The sequence below is a fragment of the Salvelinus namaycush genome, chromosome 28 (assembly GCF_016432855.1).
Source record: "Salvelinus namaycush isolate Seneca chromosome 28, SaNama_1.0, whole genome shotgun sequence".
NCBI classification, from domain to species: domain Eukaryota; kingdom Metazoa; phylum Chordata; class Actinopteri; order Salmoniformes; family Salmonidae; genus Salvelinus; species Salvelinus namaycush.
Window position 1 is genome coordinate 34,107,914 of NC_052334.1, and position 23,675 is coordinate 34,131,588.

Consider the following 23,675-nt stretch of genomic DNA (forward strand, 5'->3'; position numbering starts at 1 on the left):
TTATATTGTAGCTTTTGGATTTCGGGAGTGGATATTGTTATTGTGGACTGGGTTTGTTTCTCGTGTCGTTGGACCGTTGTGTATGACACCCAGTACGTCCGTGTTGGACATTTTGTTTGCCAGTTGGGTATTAAAGACTCAACATATTGAAGCTCTGCTGTTCCTGCGTCTGACTTCGCACCCCCCGACACCCAGGTCGTTACAGTAAGTAAATCAAAGACACAACTAGAAAGTACCAGAGAGCACTTGGAATCTAAGACCCTGTCTCTCTTACTCTACCTCATCAGAGAGACGAGGACACAGAGACACGCACACGCACACGCACACGCACACGCACACACACACACACACACACACACACACAATCCAAAAGTCAAACGCCCTCGACAACAGAGACCCCGTTACTCGTTACTCACGCAAGGAGGAACAAACAAAGTGTCACGCCCTGACCTTAGAGAGCCTTTTTATTTCTCTATTTGGTTAGGTCAGGGTGTGATTTGGGGTGGACGTTCTAGTTTGTATATTTCTTTGTTGGCCGGGTATGGTTCCCAATCAGAGGCAGCTGTCTATTGTTGTCTCTGATTGGGGATCACACTTAGGCAGCCCTTTTTCCCACCTTCCGTTGTGGGATCTTGTTTTCTGTTTAGTGTCTTTGCCTGACAGAACTGTGCGCTTTCGTTTTCGCTTTTGTTATTTTGTTTGAGTGTTTTTTGAATAAAAGAATCATGAACACCTTCCACCAACGAGAGCCGTAACACAAAGCTCCTAAATAACACACTCTCACAGAGCTACATCACAAATAAAACATTCCCGCACAAACCTAGGCAGGCAACAGGGTAAATATATACACACCTAAATGAAGGCAAATGAAACCAGGTGTGAAAAGAACCAAAGACAAAACAAACAGAAAAGGAGAAAGGGATCGGTGATGGCTAGTAGGCGTCCAGGATGAGACTCAACACACTGTTGTTAGCGGTGTCCTCCGCCGCGTTTGGGATAAAATACCTGGACAGGGATGGGTTAATGTGTTGTTGTTAGTGGGATACTGTGATGTGATGTGGATTTAGACTGGCTGTTGACGTAGCTGTGTTTATCTTCGTTGTGCCGCAAGTGAGAATTGGTTTTCTGTCAACTTGGTTAAATTAAAGCTTATGAGTCGTTCCACCAACTATGTGCCTTTTGAGAAGTGTAACTTGGTAAAAAAAAAAGGTTTCATTTCACCTAATTATAACAAGTTTTCCATAATAAACGTTTAAAAAGGAATAGTTTCACCATATTATAATGGGAGTTCAGTTCACCTTAAAATGAGGGATAATAAATAAATAAATAAATAAATAATAATAAAATAAATAAATAATATTCTCCAGAAATGACTTTGTCGAAGTAACAAAATAACTAGCTTGGGCTTCACAATGATGGTGAAAACAGATGGTGCACAGAGGGAAAATGTTATATTTTGGCCATTTAGCAAGTATTGTGTTCATATTTTTTTTTAATGATTTATTGCAGGCAGTTTTTTTGGGGGGGGGGGGTTGTGCACAATTTCAATGTATTGTCTACTTAAAAAAAAGAAAAGTCTATATATGTATATATATTTATATTTATTTTTTATTTCACCTTTATTTAACCGGGTAGAACAAGTTCTCATTTACAACTGCGACCTGGCCAAGATAAAGCAAAGCAGTGCGACACAAACAACAACACAGAGTTACACATGGAATAAACAAACGTACAGTCAATAACAGAATAGAGACGTCTATATACAGTGTGTGCAAATGAGGTAAGATTAGGGAGGTAAGGCAATTAATAGGCCGTAGTAGCGAAGTAATTACAATTTACCAATTAAACACTGGACTGATAGATGTGCAGAAGATGAATGTGCAAGTAGAGATACTGGGGTGCAAATATATATAAAGGGACACAAAAGGCACTCTTTTCGTGGAACGACACTTATATAGTTAATAAATAATCGTCATATCAATAAATCAATCTATCAGTATATCAATCAATCAATGAACCAATGAACCAATCAACAAACGGTTGTTTACATACCTCCCCACTAGGGGGTGTACTCTGGGGTGGCAGAGGGGGCAGTGGCACTCTGACTGGGGATGGAGGAGGACAGGAGGCCTGGATGCACCTCCAGTCCTCCAGTGTCTATCCGGATGGGGGAGAGAAATGAATCGGGTTGTGAGTTAAAAAAAAGCTTAGTAAAGGTCATTTCATAAACTGCTGTATTGCAAAAAAATAAATGCAGTGACATTATTGCACTATTTTGGAATCAAACGAAAATCATCCTTCCACCTTCCCTTCATCCCTTCTTCCATCCCTCTCACCTATTAGTTAGTGTGTTAGGGTAACATCTGAAGTCCTGCATTCCTCCCATGAATTGATTGACTCTGGAGAGAGAGAAGAAAGAGAAAAGAGGGAGGGTGAGAGGCGCGAGGAGAAGAGAGGGATGTCAATGGTCTGTATTGAAGACTGTGAGTTGGATCCATAGTGACCAGTGGATTAGCTTATCTTTCTCTTTATTCTCTGTTAAAGGCACAACGACACTGAGCCGAGTGCTGTTTAGTTTATCTAGCAGTCTTATTTACAATTGACTGGGCTGTGAGCTACAGTAGGCTGCTCCATGCCTAATGTGGTAGAGTCCTCTTAGACTGAACACGAGGAACCATAAAAAGACAAACAGATAACAGTCTGTCTCACTTATTTTTTTTCTCCCACTTTTTCCTCTAATTCTGCATCTCTCTCTCTCTCTCTGCCATAATCACTTGCCAGTTTTGCTGATACTACAGAATGGCATGGGTACTTAAGCTCTGTCCATCCTTTCAGGCTCTAGACAACTCTGTTTCATCAGCTATGTTTCAACTAATGCTTTTGGCACTTACAGAAACACTGTACACACATAAGGAGCATATGAGCTATGAAGCGGTTTCCTTTAGAAACAGTGTCTCTCAGTATCAGCGGTGAAACAGTAGCAGACTGTGTGTACTGTAGCCTGTTGGCAGTGGTAGGAGAGCTGGAGAACTGAGAAGGTTCATCATCAGGACGTGTATCCAAACACATGGAGATTTAAGAAAAGACTAAAGCCACAGGAGATAGAGACTTTCCCTGCCTTTTCCCTGTCCAGCTAAGACTCTCGTCTTTCCTACAGTGTGCCGAACAAAGGAACAACTTCTCTGTTGTTCCACACTTGTCACAACTAGAGCTAACATCTCATGTCAGAAGGCCTGCCATATTTGTCTGTGTGTGGGTGGATGAGTGTGTTTCACAGTGGGTGTGTATATCTGGAGAGATGAGATGTAGACAGGACAGTAGTAGAGGATGGAGGAGAGAAGCTCTACAGCCCAGGGCTTTGGATGAGGGCTTCTTTAGTGTGTGGAAACAGGATTAGGCCTACTGAAACACTGAGCATTGTTGCTGTGATGATGCACTGTAAGCTCTCTCTCTCTCTCTCTCTCTATCCCGCTCCTCCTTATTTTCTATTTTCTATTTGCTAAGTGATTGGAACGCCACAATCCCTGTCATGGCAAGCGAACCACAGCTGAAGAAGTTAAGTGTTTAGTTATATTCAGAAAAAGGAGTGGTAGGACCGCTAAGAAGACACTAAGAATACAGGGCCCCTTATTCACAAAGCGTCTCAGAATTGGACTGCTGATCGTGGATATATTCTGCCTTTTAGATAATAGAAAAATGGACAGGGGACCTGATCCTGGATCAGTTCTGCATTTTAGATAATAGAAGAATAAACAAGGGGACCTGATCCTGGATTAGTTCTGCATTTTAGATAATAGAAGAATGGACAGGGGACCTGATCCTGGATCAGTTCTGCCTTTTAGATAATAGAAGAATGGACAAGGGGACCTGATCCTGGATCAGTTCTGCCTTTTAGATAATAGAAGAATGGACAAGGGGGCTTGATCCTGGATCAGTTCTGCATTTTAGATAATAGAAGAATAGACAAGGGGACCTGATCCTGGATCAGTTCTGCCTTTTAGATAATAGGGGAATAGACAAGGGGACCTGATCCTGGATCAGTTCTGCCTTTTAGATAATAGGAGAATGGACAAGGGGACCTGATCCTGGATCAGTTCTGCATTTTAGATAATAGAAGAATGGACAAGGGGACCTGATCCTGGATCAGTTCTGCATTTTAGATAATAGAAGAATGGACAAGGGGACCTGATCCTGGATCAGTTCTGCATTTTAGATAATAGGAGAATAGACAAGGGGACCTGATCCTGGATCAGTTCTGCCTTTTAGATAATAGGAGAATAGACAAGGGGACCTGATCCTGGATCAGTTCTGCCTTTTAGATAATAGGAGAATAGACAGGGGGACCTGATCCTGGATCAGTTCTGCCTTTTAGATAATAGAAGAATAGACAAGGGGACCTGATCCTGGATCAGTTCTGCCTTTTAGATAATAGAAGACTAGACAAGGGGACCTGATCCTGGATCAGTTCTGCCTTTTAGATAATAGAAGAATAGACAAGGGGACCTGATCCTGGATCAGTTCTGCCTTTTAGATAATAGAAGAATAGACAAGGGGACCTGATCCTGGATCAGTTCTGCCTTTTAGATAATAGAAGAATGGACAAGGGGACCTGATCCTGGATCAGCAATCTTACTCTGAGACGCTCTATGAATGCAAGCCCTGATGTACATGGTATTCTGTGTATACATACTGTATGTGGCCATCTAAGGAGAAAATTAGCACTGTGATAATTCAAAGGGTTATCTATGACGAGGATCCATCCCAGCATCTCCCTTTGGTTTTTAGTCAATCCATTTAATCAATCTGATCAACATTCTACTGATTAAATCCACTGATCAGCATTCGTGACACAACACAAATCAGTGGGGGTGAACAATGCAGCTGATCACTAGTATGGATCAGTATAATGCTGATCCTATCATGGGCTGATCAGAAGCTACCTAGGTGTAAATCACTGTTCAATAGCAGATGAGCAGCGTGACCGTGTAGTGGAAATCATTTGTTATTAGGTTACATAAAAGGAGAACGTATTCTTTGCTGCGGCTCCTTTTCAGCGTGCTTCTATTCACACTGATGGAGGCTGTGAAGGAAATCAAGCAATAGGCCTGACCAGGATAAAGATATATTCGACACAATGTCATATCATCGTTTCATATTCTGTTAACTTAGTGTCACTCTATTTATTCAACTTTACGTATCAGCCACTTGACCTGGCTTTGTCAGTGCTTTTTAAAATGTTCATATCATATTAACTTCAAAACACTCAATTTTGTCATTCCTCACTCGTAGCCCTCTATCTGTGCCATACTGTACATGTTCGTATCTACCGACATGTCACTTTTTCCCTATAACTAGGGTAGTTTGTATTTCCTTGGTGTTTCCCCAGGAAAGCACGGTGTGCCTACCCATATACTGTAGGTACAGTTGAAGTCGGAAGTTTACATACACAGCCAAATACCTTTAATTCAGTTTTTCAAAATTCCTGACATTTAATCCTAGTAAAAATGTCCTGTCTTAGGTCAGTTAGGATCACCACTTTATTTTAAGAATGTGAAATGTCAGAATAATAGTAGAGAGAATTATTTATTTCAGCTTTTATTTCTTTCACATACACTCAATTAGTATTTGGTAGCATTGCCTTTAAATTGTTTAACTTCGGTCAAACGTTTCGGGTAGCCTTCCACAAGCTTCCCACAATATTTTGGGTGAATTTTGGCCCATTCCTCCTGACAGAGCTGGTGTAACTGAGTCAGGTTTGTAGGCCTCCTTGCACGCACACACTTTTTCAGTTCTGCCCGCAAATTTTCTATAGGATTGAGGTCAGGGCTTTGTGATGGCCACTCCAATATCTTGACTTTGTTGTCCTTAAGCCATTTTGCCACAACTTTGGAAGTATGCTTGGGGTCATTGTCCATTTGAAAGACCCATTTGCAACCAAGCTTTATTTTCCTGACTGATGTCTTGAGATGTTGCTTCAATATATCCACATAATTTTCCCTCCTCATGCCATCTATTTTGTGAAGTGCACCAGTCCCTCCTGCAGCAAAGCACCCCCACAACATGATGCTGCCAACCCCGTGCTTCACGGTTGGGATGGTGTTCTTCAGCTTGCAAGCCTCCCCTTTTTTCCTCCAAACATAACGATGGTCATTATGGCCAAACAGTTCTATTTTTGTTTCATCAGACCAGAGGACATTTCTCCAAAAAGTACAATCTTTGTCCCCATGTGCAGTTGCAAACCGTAGTCTAGCTTTTTTAGGGCGGTTTTGGAGCAGTGGCTTCTTCCTTGCTGAGCGGCCTTTCAGGTTATGTCGATATAGGACTCGTTTTACTGTGGATATAGATACTTTTGTACCTGTTTCATCCAGCATCTTCACAAGGTCCTTTGCTGTTGTTCTGGGATTGATTTTCACTTTTCGCACCAAAGTGGGTTCATCTCTAGGAGACAGAACGTTTCTCCTTCCTGAGCGGTATGACGGCTGCGTGGTCCCATGGTGTTTATACTTGAGTACTATTGTTTGTACAGATGAACGTGGTACTTTTAGGCGTTTGGAAATTGCTCCCAAGGATGAACCAGACGTGTGGAGGTCAATTGATTTTCCCATGATGTCAAGCAAAGAGGCACTGAGTTTGAAGGTAGGCCTTGAAATACATCCACAGGTACACCTCCAATTGACTCAAATTATGTCAATTGGTCTATCAGAAGCTTCTAAAGCCATGACATCCTTTTCTGGAATTGTCCAAGCTGTTTAAAGGCACAGTCAACTTAGTGTATATAAACTTCTGACCCACTGGAATTGTGATACAGTGAATTATAAGTGAAATAATCTGTCTGTAAACAATTGTTGGAAAAATGACTTGCGTCATGCACAAAGCAGATGTCCTAACCAACTTGCCCAAACTATAGTTTGTTGACAAGACATTTGTGGAGTGGTTGAAAAACGAGTTTTAATGACTCCAACCTAAGTGTATGTAAACTTCCGACTTCAACTGTATGTATGCATCATGTTTGATGTTGTCATTACCATTAGAGCTCAGTCTGACCCTCATTGCACTGTCTGTTCTGATTTCAGAGATGGGCGAGGTCAGAGGTCGAGTGTCAAAAGGCGTGCCGTCCTCCTCCAGCCCATCCGGGAAGAGACTGACGCTCCTGTCATGCACCTGTGGACCAATTATAACACATCATTACTCTGTGAGCGAAACACAACTCATTGTTACTCTGAACTAGCCTAATTAGAATGCACAATTTATTCTGTCAGCCAAGCAGAACTTTCCATAACTTCATGTCACCTTAGACTCAATTGTATACAGTGAAGTGGAAAGTTTCACTGACAAAGTTTGCCTGGTCCTTTATCAGGCCTGATACAAGCTCTGTTAGGGATTATTTAACAGCATGTGGGGCTCTTGTTTGTGACTGAGAGTGAGAAGTGTTAGCAGGTATTGCTCAATCACAGTGTAGCCCAGGAGCAATCAGCGTTCTGTCTGCCAGTCAGTTAGATGCTAGGAATGAATTATACATACGGATAATCTTCCGGTTCATTTCCCTAGCAGAATCCCCCTCAGGCTAAAACCTCAGCCACAAATGAGCTTCCTGTTGACCAAAATCACTCCTCGCCCCGACCATGAATATTAAAACACAGACACAGTCAAAGCAACTGCTTCCCTTCAGATCAAAACTCTGGAAAAACATGTTTATAGACCTTAAAAACTTCAATGTCCCCTCTCTCTCCATCTTCTCCTCCGTCTATTCCCTTCTCCCACTTTTTCTGGTTAGTGTATGCTGCGGTAGCACAGATAAAGGCCCTCTCTCTTTCTTTCTAACACGTTCCCTCTCTCTCTCTCTCTCTCTCTCTCTCTCACGTTTGTGTTTCCTATCCGCCTCTTCTCTCCTTGCCTCTTTAGAGGAGTTGAAAAAGGTGCAGGGAAATAAGTCTGGCCCAAAACACCTTTGGGGATGAAGGAAAGGCGGCGCTCGGCTCGACAACTGCCTGCCTGTCTGGAGGATACTTAAGCCTCGCACTTTCATGACGGCTGATTGAAAACGGCAGAGACGAAGAGAGGGAGAGACGGAGAAAGAGAAGGAGGTAGAGGGAAGGGCCGCTCTCGGAATCTCTAACCAGCCAATGGCGGGCGTGGAGATCTGAGGCGTTGTCAAGGTGATGTAAATGAATTGGAAAGAGCTTCATCCTGCTTAGCGCCACAAGCCCCTTTGAATCCCGTCCAGCACTCGTTTGTTAGTTTTAGGAAATGTTCTTTTCTCTCTTCTTACTTTTTGGACATTTCTTTGCGATCTTCATTCTTTTTTTTTAACTATTGTTGCTTCAAAAAACCTTTGAGGAGTCAGGAGTTTCTTCTTCTTCTTCTTTAAAGCTAGAATCCTTAGTTGAAACAATAACAAAGCGCCACCCTGCCTCTGTTTTGGTAAACAGCTGAGGGGTGTGCCTGGATAAATGTTCCCACTCTCAAATTCTTAGACAGAGCCATGAATGCAAGTACTGACCATCCATGATATTAACATCTTCGTTTAACCCATGTTTTGAGGCTTTACAGTGCTTGTTTACATTTACATTGTTTACAAACATTGGAGTAAGACAAGCTTATATTTTGGGGTTCTGATGAGGTAGGACGGTTGAACTACAGTAAGCTCATGAGGCATGTATAAGTTATATACATAATATAAGTTGTATGTATAAGTTATATACAAACATACCCTCGTAAAACTGACCATCCTACCGATCCTCGACTTCGGCGATGTCATTTACAAAATAGCCTCCAATACCCTACTCAATAAATTGGATGCAGTCTATCACAGTGCCATCCGTTTTGTCACCAAAGCCCCATATACTACCCACCACTGCGACCTGTACACTCTCGTTGGCTGGCCCTCGCTTCATACTCGTCGCCAAACCCACTGGCTCCAGGTCATCTACAAGACCCTGCTAGATAAAGTCCCCCCTTATCTCAGCTCGCTGGTCACCATAGCAACACCCACCTGTAGCACGCGCTCCAGCAGGTATATCTCTCTGGTCACCCCCAAAGCCAATTCTTCCTTTGGCCGCCTCTCCTTCCAGTTCTCTGCTGCCAATGACTGGAACGAACTACAAAAATCTCTGAAACTGGAAACACTTATCTCCCTCACTAGCTTTAAGCACCAGCTGTCAGAGCAGCTCACAGATTACTGCACCTGTACATAGCCCATCTATAATTTAGCCCAAACAACTACCTCTTCCCCTACTGTATTTATTTATTTATTTATTTATTTATTTTGCTCCTTTGCACCCCATTGTTTCTATTTCTACTTTGCACATTCTTCCACTGCAAATCTACCATTCCAGTGTTTAACTTGCTATATTGTATTTACTTCGCCACCTTGGCCTTTTTTTGCCTTTACCTCCCTTATCTCACCTCATTTACTAACATTGTATATAGACTTATTTTTCTACTGTATTATTGACTGTATTTTTGTTTTACTCCATGTGTAACTCTGTGTTGTTGTATGTGTTGAACTGCTTTGCTTTATCTTGGCCAGGTCGCAATTGTAAATGTAAATGTAAATGTAAATGTAAAATGTAAATGTTCTCAACTTGCCTACCTGGTTAAATAAAGGTGAAATAAAAATTTAAAATTTAAAAATATTCTTCAATAATTAATGGGTATACTGTATATCATTCATTTATAAGTCTAAAAATGGATGTAGCAACTAAGGATTCAAGCTTTAAAGTGTTCTCTCAGCTGTCCCCTCTCACCAGACTTCCTTCTCACCTGTCCTCTCTCACCAGTCTTCCTTCACCTGTCCTCTCTCACCAGTCTTCCTTCACCTGTCCTCTCTCACCAGTCTTCCTTCTACCTGTCCTCTCTCACCAGTCTTCCTTCTCACCTGTCCTCTCTCACCAGTCTTCCTTCTCACCTGTCCCCTCTCACCAGTCGTCCTTCCCACCTGTCCCCTCTCACCAGTCTTCCTTCTCACCTGTCCCCTCTCACCAGTCGTCCTTACCACCTGTCCCCTCTCACCAGTCTTCCTTCTACCTGTCCTCTCTCACCAGTCTTCCTTCTCACCTGTCCTCTCTCACCAGTCGTCCTTATCACCTGTCCTCTCTCACCAGTCTTCCTTCCACCTGTCCTCTCTCACCAGTCGTCCTTATCACCTGTCCTCTCTCACCAGTCTTCCTTCCACTTGTCCTCTCTCACCAGTCTTCCTTCTCACCTGTCCTCTCTCACCAGTCTTCCCTCCACCTGTCCTCTCTCACCAGTCGTCCTTCCACCTGTCCCCTCTCACCAGTCTTCCTTCCACCTGTCCCCTCTCACCAGTCTTCCTTCCACCTGTCCCCTCTCACCAGTCTTCCTTCCACCTGTCCTCTCTCACCAGTGTCGTGTCTTTGGTTATGCCGGATTAATTGCTATGACATACTATTCTATAACATAATTTCTCCGTAATTAATATTACCTGATTGAACTAATCATGTAAATATAATTAACTAGAGAGGGACACCACAAAATAATATTTATAGAGCTGTTATCTTCCGAATAAACTCTTAAAGATTTAGTAATATTTTACGTCAATAGCAGTCAACATCAATCGTCATCTTACTTCAGTCTCATATTCTGAAAGTTGTAAATTCTTGGTTATCTGCAAGAATCCTGGCTAACAAGTTGAATCAGCAATACAAAATTGGGTTTAATTATTTATTTACTAAATACCTAACTAATCACACAGAATCACACATACACAATTAAATCATAACTTGATTACAAATTGCCGTCATAAAGGAAAACGTCCCTAGCGGGCGGAACAGATATGACAGCTTGTTACACAAAGGAAAGGGGGCTGGATTTTAGTGAAAGAGCGGGAGACTGGAACAGAGGCGAAGCTGTGCTATCGTAAATACAGTATCTTATGCATTCTAAATTACCGCCCATTTGGAAAAGGAAAATGCAATAAATATTTACTCTGAGCTGCGCTTCAGTAGGTTGGTGGTAGATGGAAGACCGTATTGCCAAACCGAGTCCTCTGTCCTTTGAAGAATGTCTCTGGTGGTCACTGTCGTAGTAACGTCGTTGTGTAGTAGACGGGATACTCTGACTGTCCTTCCTAACCTGCGTTTGTAGCAGCTGTTGCTAACTCAACGGCTAGGAGGTATCACTTCTGTAGTGAATACGAGTTCAAAGTTCATACCATTCACAACCAAAGTTCATGCTGATGTTGGCTTCGTTCTGTAGTTATTATCTGAACCATTCTGACATCGGATCGTCATCCTAATGTACCCGGAACAGAAAGTTATATTTTTGTCAATGGCTTTATATAGTGGAGGGAGAGGGGTGTGTCTGAAAAGTTTATTACCCATGTCTCTTCACAGGGGCGGGCCACTGGTTGAGCAGAGGCCCAAACTTATGAAAACCCAAATCTCTCATTTGGAAGCTAAAATTACATTTCATCTCTTCACAAATAATTTCATATTCAAACATTTGAATTAAACAACAATTCCATGTGAATCCGATACCTCTGATGTTTAGATTTTCCACAGTAGAGTTTATGTCATTCTATCATTGATGAGAATGTGTCAGAGGGCAACCGAACTGACATAATATACCTTAACCTGTTTGGGCTGCAGGGGCAGTATTGAGTAGCCGGATAAAAGGTGCCCATTTCAAACGGCCTCGTACTCAATTCTTGCTCGTACAATATGCATATTATTATTACTATTGGATAGAAAACACTCTCTAGTTTCTAAAACCGTTTGAATTATATCTGTGAGTAAAACAGAACTCCTTTTGCAGCAAACTTCCTGACAGGAAGTGGAAAATCTGAAATCGATGCTCTCTTCTAGGGGTTGCCTATTAAAGTCCTTGATATTTAAAAGTTTAGATGCACTTCATACGTCTTCCACTAGATGTCGACAAGGAGTGAGAGAAGAAATGGAGTTTGTAACTTGATCTGGACTCGAATCATAGCTCTTGGCATGACGTGTCACCAGTTTCCTGTTTTCTGGAGAGCGCGAGCAGGGACCTGGATTTGCCTTCTGATAAGCTGCCGTTATGGACGACTAATTACTCCGGCTTTGATTTTATTTGATACATGTGACAATATCATCGTAAAGTATGTTTTTTCAATATAGTTTAATCAGATTATTGAAATTTTTTCGGGAGTTTTGCCGTGTTCCGTTCTCTTCCGTTTGTTGACATGGAGAGATTCGCGCCACTTGGCAAGTGTGCTTGCTAAATCGAGAGGGAAAAAGGCCGTTCTAAATCCAAACAACGATTGTTCCCGACAAAGGACCCCTTGTACAACATTCTGATGAAAGATCAGCAAAAGTAGGACCCATTTTATGATGCTATTTCATATATCTGTCGAACATGTGAACTAGTCGTTTGCGCCCAGCTTTTGGGTACTCTCTCGCTATACCTAAGCTGGATGTCGTAATGAAGTTATTTTTAGAATTCTAACACGGCGATTGCATTAAGAACTAGTGTATCTATCATTTCCTATACAACATGTATTTTTTAGTTATGTTTATGAATAGCTATTTGGTCAGAATATGTGTGTCAGAAAAAGTGTCAGAAAAATATCCGGACGTTGTGGGAAAAAGCTGCTACGTTAGCACAATGTATAACCACTGATTTCAGCTCTAAATATGCACATTTTCGAACAAAACATAAGTGTATGTATAACCTGATGTTATAGGACTGTCATCTGATGAAGCTTATCAAGGTTAGTCAAAAATTATATATCTTTTGCTGGTTTGTTACGATCGCTAACTTTTGCTACTGGGAAATGGCTTGTGTTTCTGGCTATTGTGGTAAGCTAATATAACGCTATATTGTGTTTTCGCTGTAAAACACTTAAGAAATCGGAAATATTGGCTGGAATCACAAGATGCCTGTCTTTCATTTGCTGTACACTATGTATTTTTCAGAAATGTTTTATGATGAGTATTTAGGTATTTGACGTTGGTGTCTGTAATTATTCTGGCTGCTTTCGGTGCAATTTCTGATTGTAGCTGCAATGTAAACTATGATTTATACCTCAAATATGCACATTTTTCGAACAAAACATAGATTTATTGAATAACATGTTATAAGACTGTCATCTGATGAAGTTGTTTGTTGGTTAGTTTGGTTGGTTCTTGGTTAGTTAGGTTGGCTTTGTGCATGCTACCTGTGCTGTGAAAAATGTCTGTCCTTTTTTGTATTTGGTGGTGAGCTAACATAAATATACGTGCTGTTTTCGCTGTAAAACATTTTAAAAATCGGACATGTTGGCTGGATTCACAAGATGTGTACCTTTCATTTGCTGTATTGGACTTGTTAATGTGTGAAAGTTAAATATTTCTAAAAAATATATTTTGAATTTCGCGGCCTGCACTTGAAGTGGCTGTTGTCATATTGTGGCCGGCCTCGGGCTTGCAGCCAGAAGAAGTTTTAAGTACCACCGCATATGTTCATTTGGTCGGATTACCAGAATATAGTTCATTTCCCCCCAACTTCTGATGTTCCCAGAATCTATGTTAACCAAGGGGTTTTCTTATGTCACATCAGTAGGGAAGAGGAACGGGGGAGGGGGGAAAGAGGTACGGGGGAGGGGGGAAAGAGGTATTTATGACTGTCATAAACCTACCCCCAGGCCAACGTCATGACACCAGTCTTCCTTCACCTGTCCCCTCTCACCAGTCTTCCTTCCTACCTGTCCCCTCTCACCAGTCTTCCTTCCACATGTCTTCTCTCACCAGTCTTCCTTCCTACCTGTCCCCTCTCACCAGTCTTCCTTCCACATGTCTTCTCTCACCAGTCTTCCTTCCTACCTGTCCCCTCTCACCAGTCTTCCTTCCACATGTCTTCTCTCACCAGTCTTCCTTCCTACCTGTCCCCTCTCACCAGTCTTCCTTCTCACCTGTCCCCTCTCACCAGTCTTCCTTCACCTGTCCCCTCTCACCAGTCTTCCTTCTCACCTGTCCCCTCTCACCAGTCTTCCTTCCTACCTGTCCCCTCTCACCAGTCTTCCTTCACCTGTCCCCTCTCACCAGTCTTCCTTCCTACCTGTCCCCTCTCACCAGTCTTCCTTCTCACCTGTCCCCTCTCACCAGTCTTCCTTCTCACCTGTCCCAGACCTAAGACAACAACATAGCATTGCAGCAACACATGACAACACAGCATGGAAGCAACACAACATGACAACAACATGGTGGAAATACAACATGGTAGTAGCACAAAACATGGTACAAACATTATTGGGCACAGGCAACAGCACAAAGGGCAAGAAGGTAGAGACAACAACACATCTGTCACGCCCTGACCATAGAGAGCTGTTTATTCTCTGTTGGTTGGGGCGTCATAGTGACTAGGGTGGGTCATCTAGGTGTTTAATGGTTTATGTTGGCCTGGTATGGTTTCCAATCAGAGACAGCTGTTTATCGTTGTCTCTGATTGGGGATCATACTTAGGCAGCCATTTCTCCTTTGTGTTTCGTGGATCTTGTCTACAGATAGTTGCCTGTGTGCACACCAGTAGCTTCACGTTTCGGTCTGTAGTTTGTTGTTTTTGTTCGGTGTTCATTTAAATAAAAGAAAATGTACGCCTACCACGCTGCACCTTGGTCCAATCCTTACGACGAATGTGACAACATCACACAACGCAGCCACAACTGTCAGTAAGAGTGTCCATGATTGAGTCTTTGAATGAAGAGATTGAGATAAAACTGTCCAGTTTGAGTGTTTGTTGCAGCTCATTCCAGTCGCTAGCTGCAGTGAACTGAAAAGAGGAGCAACCCAGGGATGTGTGTGCTTTGGGGACCTTTAACAGAATGTGACTGGCAGAACGGGTGTTGTATGTGGAGGATGAGGGGTGCAGTAGATATCTCAGATAGGGGGGAGTGAGGCCTAAGAGGGTTTATATATAAGCATCAACCAGTGGGTCTTGCGACGGGTATACAGAGATGACCAGTTTACAGAGGAGTATAGAGTGCAGTGTTGTGTCCTATAAGGAGCATTGGTGGCAAACCTGATGGCCGAATGGTAAAGAACATCTAGCCGCTCGAGAGCACCCTTACCTGCCGATCTATAAATTAGGTCTCCGTAATCTAGCATGGGTAGGATGGTCATCTGAATCATCTATAACCTGACTAGACCCAGCCTCATCTACACCACCCTCTGTAGCATGACTAGACCCAGCCTCATCTAAACCACCATCTGTAGCATGACTAGACCCAGCCTCATCTAAACCACCATCTGTAGCATGACTAGACCCAGCCTCATCTACACCACCCTCTGTAGCATGACTAGACCCAGCCTCATCTAAACCACCATCTGTAGCATGACTAGACCCAGCCTCATCTAAACCACCATCTATAACCTGACTAGACCCAGCCTCATCTAAACCACCATCTGTAGCATGACTAGACCCAGCCTCATCTAAACCACCATCTGTAGCATGACTAGACCCAGCCTCATCTAAACCACCATCTGTAGCATGACTAAACCCAGCCTCATCTAAACCACCATCTGTAGCATGACTAGACCCAGCCTCATCTAAACCACCATCTGTAGCATGACTAAACCCAGCCTCATCTAAACCACCATCTGTAGCATGACTAGACCCAGCCTCATCTAAACCACCATCTGTAGCATGACTAGACCCAGCCTCATCTACACCACCCTCTGTAGCATGACTAGACCCAGCCTCATCTAAACCACCATCTGTAGCATGACTAGACCCAGCCTCATCTACACCACCATCTGTAGCATGACTAAACCCAGCCTCATCTAAACCACCCTCTGTAGCATGACTAGACCCAGCCTCATCTACACCACCATCTGTAGCATGACTAAACCCAGCCTCATCTAAACCACCATCTGTAGCATGACTAGACCCAGCCTCATCTACACCACCATCTGTAGCATGACTAAACCCAGCCTCATCTAAACCACCATCTGTAGCATGACTAGACCCAGCCTCATCTACACCACCATCTGTAGCATGACTAGACCCAGCCTCATCTAAACCACCATCTGTAGCATGACTAGACCCAGCCTCATCTAAACCACCATCTGTAGCATGACTAGACCCAGCCTCATCTAAACCACCATCTGTAGCATGACTAGACCCAGCCTCATCTAAACCACCATCTGTAGCATGACTAGACCCAGCCTCATCTAAACCACCATCTGTAGCATGACTAGACCCAGCCTCATCTACACCACCCTCTGTAGCATGACTAAACCCAGCCTCATCTAAACCACCATCTGTAGCATGACTAGACCCAGTCTTATCTACCCCACCATCCGTAGCCTGACTAGACCCAGCCTCATCTACACCACCATCTGTAGCATGACTAGACCCAGCCTCATCTACACCACTATCTATAGCCTGACTAGACCCAGCCTCATCTACACCACCATCTGTAGCCTGACTAGACCCAGCCTCTGCTGCCTGCGTCTCATGGCCCCCTGCACGTTGACCTCGATTTCCCCCACTGGCGTTTTTACCCTCACCATGTTTACAACCTTTATGTGGGCACACAAAGCTCTTATGCCCCAAATCCCCACCCTCAAAGCACCGTAGACTCTGTGCTGGCAAACCCTGCGTAGAGCCCCTCCCCATGCCTCACTTTAAAATGCACATTTAACCGTTGCTCATTGCTATTCAGAAACATGAACACTTGCTTCCGGAACGAAACAACATGCTTGACGGCATCTGCCTGAAAACCGTCCGACAGTACATGAAACCCACTAGCAACCTTACCAAAATGACTCAGCTCTTTCCTGATTTGCAAATTTGCAACTACCACCCTGGTCGAGGGGGTAGAAAGAGGAGAAATTGGCACCACCACACCCCTTACAAATATTCCACTAGCAATGAGCCTACCCATCAAATTTGCTCATTTCATGAACACAACCACAGCTTTGCTCATTCTGGATGCGGGATGTATAATTTCAGCTCCTACCTGTTCTCCTACCTGTTCACATGGTTATAACACTGTACGTAGACACAATATGACATTTGAAATGTCTCTATTTCTTTTCAACTTTTGTGAGTATATTTTTTACTGTTAATTTATTGTTTATTTCACTTTTGTTTGTTTGCTTTGGAAAAGTAAACATGTGTTTCCCATGCCAATAAAGCCCATTGAATTGAATTGAAGAGAGTGAGAGAGAGAGAGAGAGAGAGAGAGAGAGAGAGAGAGAGAGCCAGAGAGAGAGAGAGAGCCAGAGAGAGAGAGAGAGAGAGAGAGAGAGAGAGCCAGAGAGAGAGATTGTGAAACCTGATGAAGTGACATTAAGGTCGTAACTCAAGCAGAGGCTTAACGTCAGTGTGAATGATAGGCCTGTTCGTGCTGTGTGAATGTTACACCTGTAGACGGACTGTTTCAGACCTCTGACATCTCCTAGTTAGCTAAGGTCTCTGTGCTTTTAGGTGAGATTCGATTCAATAATGGGTTTTCCCATAAGGATTGTTAACATTACAGACATTCATGATAATTCATAAGGTATTTACAAGCATGGGTCAAGTCCTAAATCTTTAAATGAGTTAGAGGCACCACAGAAGATATACAGTGGAGGTTTAAGTCATATCTATTCTACATTAGTATATTAGTTTTCTCTCCTCACAGAGGAAGGATATTATTGTACATTTACATTGACGTCAGCTAGCACACGGTCTTATCCACAGTCTATTACAATGAATGCATTCAGCCGACAATGTGTAAATACATGACTGTGCAAACAGGCCGGGAACAGGTGGAAAGCTTAAGATTTCCATTAGGATGTTTGATATTACTGGGTATTAGGACTGAGCAACATTAGAATAGATGCCCTTTCCTGCTGCCCTGCAGATGACATGAATTCAATAGAGGCCTCTGACAGCCACATGCACGTACACACATACACACACACACACACACACACACACACACATGTCACGCGCAACACACACAAACGCTGGATAGAGAGGCCTGTGTCTCTGACACTCTAAACAAGCCCCCGCTGCCGCCCCTGACCCAGCTCATAAAGAAGGGCACCCCCCCCCACCCCACCCCCTCCCGCACGCCATCCTCTCCCCCACTGTGAATGACACACCACTCACTGATAACACCCTCTCATTCCAGGGCCGGGAGAGCTGTCAGAGGGGAGAGAGACACACTCAACAGAGGAAGAAGGGATGGAGGGAGGGAAGGATGGAGGGAAGGAGATATCAGGAGAGATCCTCCTATGCTGAGACACCTCGGCTGATACCTGGATGAGGCTACGGAGCGACACACACACACTCCATCCTCTCCAGGTTTTATTTACGGTCCTGTCTCGTCGTCTCTATGTGACTGACTCTTATCATTTAAATGAAGCAGAAATGTTTTCCTCTTGGTAATTTGTTACATTATCACAATTTACTTTACAGCAGGGCCAGGGCCAAGAGACAAGTGAAATATCACTGTCTGAAAAGAGAGGGGGAGGAGGAGAAAGATATGAATACATGAAGAGAGAGGTAGAAAGAGGGGAGAGGGAAGGGGAGAGAGAGAGGTAGAGAGAGGGGAGAGGGAAGGGGAGAGAGAGAGAGGTAGAGAGAGGGAAGGGGAGAGAGAGAGGTAGAGAGAGGGGAGAGGGAGAGAGAGAGAGGTAGAGAGAGGGGAGAGGGAGAGAGAGAGGTAGAGGGAAGGGGAGAGAGAGGTAGAGAGAGGGGAGAGGGAGAGAGAGAGGTAGAGAGAGGGGAGAGGGAGAGGTAGAGAGAGGGGAGAGGGAGAGAGAGAGGTAGAGAGAGGGGAGAGGGAGAGAGAGAGGTGGAGGGAAGGGGAGAGAGAGAGGTAGTGAGAGGGGAGAGGGAAGAGGGAAGGGGAGAGAGAGGTAGAGACAGGGGAGAGGGAAGGGGAGAGAGAGGTAGAGAGAGGGGAGAGGGAGAGAGAGAGACTTGAGAGAGAGACTTGAGAGAGAGACCCGCTTTCTACGATATGTATATTCTGATCATATAACTTTATATTTTCAATTTTTCTGGATTATGTGTGTATTGTTTTTTTATTGATAGATACTACTGCACTGTTGGAGCTAGAAACCCAAGCATTTCGCTGCACCTGCAATAACATCTGCAAATCTGTGTACACGACCAATACACTTTGATTTGATTTGAGAAAGAAAGGTGCGAGAGGGAGAGAGAGAGATGGAATATAGTCACAAGGTGGGCATTGACGCTGTCAAGGAGGTATAGAGGCAAGGAGGCAGCAAGGCCTCTCTCTCTCCCTCCATCCATCCCTCCCTCTCTCTCTCTCTCTCTCTCTCTCCCCCTGTCCCCCATCTCAGTAGAAGCTCTGATGAACAGCCAATTTTCCCTTTATCACATTAGCACAGCCATGGGAGGAACACATTTGTTCTACTCAAGTATACTAAAGATACAATTACCAATCCAGCATATCCATGTTTTATATCACCGCCGGCCCATAGCGCTATGAGGACCCCAGACATATATTAACACTGCCATGACAGTTTATTTAAGAAAAGAAAATTGTCTCCGGGGAGAGGGAAGAGTCCCACATATATAAGAGGACGTGTCAGTGCTTTAATAAAGGCTATAACTCCGGGGAGACTTTTCCTTTAAGCACAAAGCATACCCCCGCATTCTTTTATGGTGCGATCGAGACGCGCAGAAATCATCTGGGCTAACAAGATGGGATGCAATACACCAAGGCTGCATCGTCAGGATGGCTGACCCCTCTCTCTCTCTCTCTCTCTCTCTCTCTCTCTCTCTCTCTCTCTCTCTCTCTCTCTCTCTCATACCTTTTTTTCCCTCTCACATTCCCTCCCTTTGTTTCTCTCCACAACTACAGAGGATGTTGTGGAGATGTGCTGACCCCCCATTAAAACCACTGTCTTCCCCAGTCCCTATGTGAAGGTCCTCTGTGTGTGTGTGTGTGTGTGTGTGTGTGTGTGTGTGTGTGTGTGTGTGTGTGTGTGTGTGTGTGTGTGTGTGTGTGTGTGTGTGTGTGTGTGTGTGTGTGTGTGTAACCAAGCAGTTACTAGACAGTAACCAGGCAGTAACCATGCAATAATCAGGCAGTAACCAGGTAGTAACAGGCAGTAATCAGGCAGTCACCAGGCAGTAACCAGGCAGTCACCAGGTAGTCACCAGGCAGTAACCAGGGCGTAACCAGGCAGTGACCAGTTAGTGACTGGGTAGTAACCAGGCAGTAACCAAGCAGTTACTAGACAGTTACCAGGCCGTAACCATGAAATAATCATGCAGTAACCAGGTAGTAACAGGCAGTAATCGGGCAGTCACCAGGCAGTAACCAGGCAGAAACCAGGCAGTCACCAGGTAGTCACCAGGCAGTAACCAGGGCGTAACTAGACAGTTACCAGGCAGTAACCAGATAGTCACTAGATAGTAACAAGGGAGTAACCAAGCAGTTACTAGACAGTAATCAGGCAGTAACCAGGCACTAACCATGCAATAACCAGGCAGTAATCAGGTGGTAACAGGCAGTAATCAGGCAGTAAATAGGCAAAAACCAGGCAGTAACCAGGCAGCATGTTTGGTCTGTCCCGTCAACACATGATTGGACAGATAGTGCTTCCTCCGATCAACTCTAAACTCATGTCAACTCATATCACATAGCCCTCATATCAACTCATATCACATAGCCCTCATGTCAACTCATATCACATAGCCCTCATATCAACTCATATCACATAGCCCTCATATCAACTCATATCACATAGCCCTCATATCAACTCATATCACATAGCCCTCATATCAACTCATATCACATAGCCCTTATATCAAATGTCAACTCATATCACATAGCCCTCATGTCAACTCATGTCACATAACCCTCATATCAACTCGTATCACATAGCCCTCATGTCAACTCATATCACATAGCCCTCATATCAACTCATATCACATAGCCCTCATATCAACTCATATCACATAGCCCTGATATCAACTCATATCACATGTCAACTTATATCACAGGGCCCTCATATCAACTCATATCACATAGCCCTCATATCAACTCATATCACATAGCCCTCATATCAACTCATATCACTTAGCCCTCATATCAACTCATATTACATAACCCTCATATCAACTCATATCACATAGCCCTCATGTCAACTCATATCAACTCATATCACATAGCCCTCATGTCAACTCATATCACATAGCCCTCATGTCAACTCACATCACATAGCCCTCATATCAACTCATATCACATGTCAACTCATATCACATAGCCCTCATATCAACTCATATCACAAAGCCCTCATATCAACTCATATCACATGTCAACTCACATCACATAGCCCTCATATCATCTTATATCACATAGCCCTCATATCAACTCATATCACATAGCCCTCATGTCAACTCATATCACATAGCCCTCATATCAACTCATATCACATAGCCCTCATATCAACTCATATCACATAGCCCTCATATCAACTCATATCACATAGCCCTCATGTCAACTCATATCACATAGCCCTCATATCAACTCATATCACATAGCCCTCATGTCAACTCATATCACATAGCCCTCATGTCAACTCATATCACATAGCCCTCATGTCACCTTATATCACATAGCCCTCATATCAACTCATATCACATAGCCCTCATATCAACTCATATCACATAGCCCTCATATCAACTCATATCACATAGCCCTCATATCAACTCATATCACATAGCCCTCATGTCACCTCATATCACATAGCCCTCATATCAACTCATATCACATGTCAACTCATATCACATAGCCCTCATATCAACTCATATCACATAGCCCTTATATCAAATGTCAACTCATATCACATAGCCCTCATGTCAACTCATGTCACATAACCCTCATATCAACTCGTATCACATAGCCCTCATGTCAACTCATATCACATAGCCCTCATATCAACTCATATCACATAGCCCTGATATCAACTCATATCACATGTCAACTTATATCACAGGGCCCTCATATCAACTCATATCACATAGCCCTCATATCAACTCATATCACATAGCCCTCATATCAACTCATATCACTTAGCCCTCATATCAACTCATATTACATAACCCTCATATCAACTCATACCACATAGCCCTCATGTCAACTCATATCAACTCATATCACATAGCCCTCATGTCAACTCATATCACATAGCCCTCATGTCAACTCATATCACATGTCAACTCATATCACATAGCCCTCATATCAACTCATATCACATAGCCCTCATATCAACTCATATCACATAGCCCTCATATCAACTCATATCACATAGCCCTCATATCAACTCATATCACATAGCCCTCATGTCAACTCATATCAACTCATATCACATAGCCCTCATATCAACTCATATCACATAGCCCTCATGTCAACTCATATCAACTCATATCACATAGCCCTCATATCACATAGCCCTCATGTCACCTTATATCACATAGCCCTCATATCAACTCATATCACATATCAACTCATATCACATAGCCCTCATATCAACTCATATCACATGTCTACTCATATCACATAGCCCTCATATCAACTCATATCACATGTCTACTCATATCACATAGCCCTCATGTCAACTCATATAACATAGCCCTCATGTCAACTCATATCACATAGCCCTCATGTCAACTCATATCACATAGCCCTCATGTCAACTCATATCACATAGCCCTCATATCAACTCATATCACATGTCAACTCACATCACATAGCCCTCATATCATCTTATATCACATAGCCCTCATATCAACTCATATCACATAGCCCTCAAATCAACTCATATCACATAGCCCTCATATCAACTCATATCACATAGCCCTTATATCAAATGTCAACTCATATCACATAGCCCTCATGTCAACTCATGTCACATAACCCTCATATCAACTCGTATCACATAGCCCTCATGTCAACTCATATCACATAGCCCTCATATCAACTCATATCACATAGCCCTCATATCAACTCATATCACATAGCCCTGATATCAACTCATATCACATGTCAACTTATATCACAGGGCCCTCATATCAACTCATATCACATAGCCCTCATATCAACTCATATCACATAGCCCTCATATCAACTCATATCACATATCAACTCATATCACATAGCCCTCATATCAACTCATATCACATGTCTACTCATATCACATAGCCCTCATATCAACTCATATCACATGTCTACTCATATCACATAGCCCTCATGTCAACTCATATAACATAGCCCTCATGTCAACTCATATCACATAGCCCTCATGTCAACTCATATCACATAGCCCTCATGTCAACTCATATCACATAGCCCTCATATCACCTCATGTCAACTCATATCACATAGCCCTCATATCATCTTATATCACATAGCCCCTATATCAACTCATATCACATAGCCCTCAAATCAACTCATATCACATAGCCCTCAATATCAACTCATATGACATAGCCCTTATATCAAATGTCAACTCATATCACATAGCCCTCATGTCAACTCATGTCACATAACCCTCATATCAACTCGTATCACATAGCCCTCATGTCAACTCATATCACATAGCCCTCATATCAACTCATATCACATAGCCCTCATATCAACTCATATCACATAGCCCTGATATCAACTCATATCACATGTCAACTTATATCACAGGGCCCTCATATCAACTCATATCACATAGCCCTCATAT

At 43.2% G+C, this 23,675-nt stretch overlaps 1 long non-coding RNA gene across 1 annotated transcript; it reads right to left on the minus strand.

Annotated features, from left to right (window-relative positions):
* Positions 1–935: 935 nt before the first annotated feature.
* On the minus strand, positions 936–7,287 carry LOC120023207. The gene is made up of 4 exons (XR_005472680.1): positions 7,026–7,287; positions 2,337–2,399; positions 2,053–2,157; positions 936–1,005 (listed from the first exon to the last, which is right to left on the minus strand). It is a non-coding gene; the product is annotated as an uncharacterized LOC120023207 (long non-coding RNA).
* Positions 7,288–23,675: the final 16,388 nt, after the last annotated feature.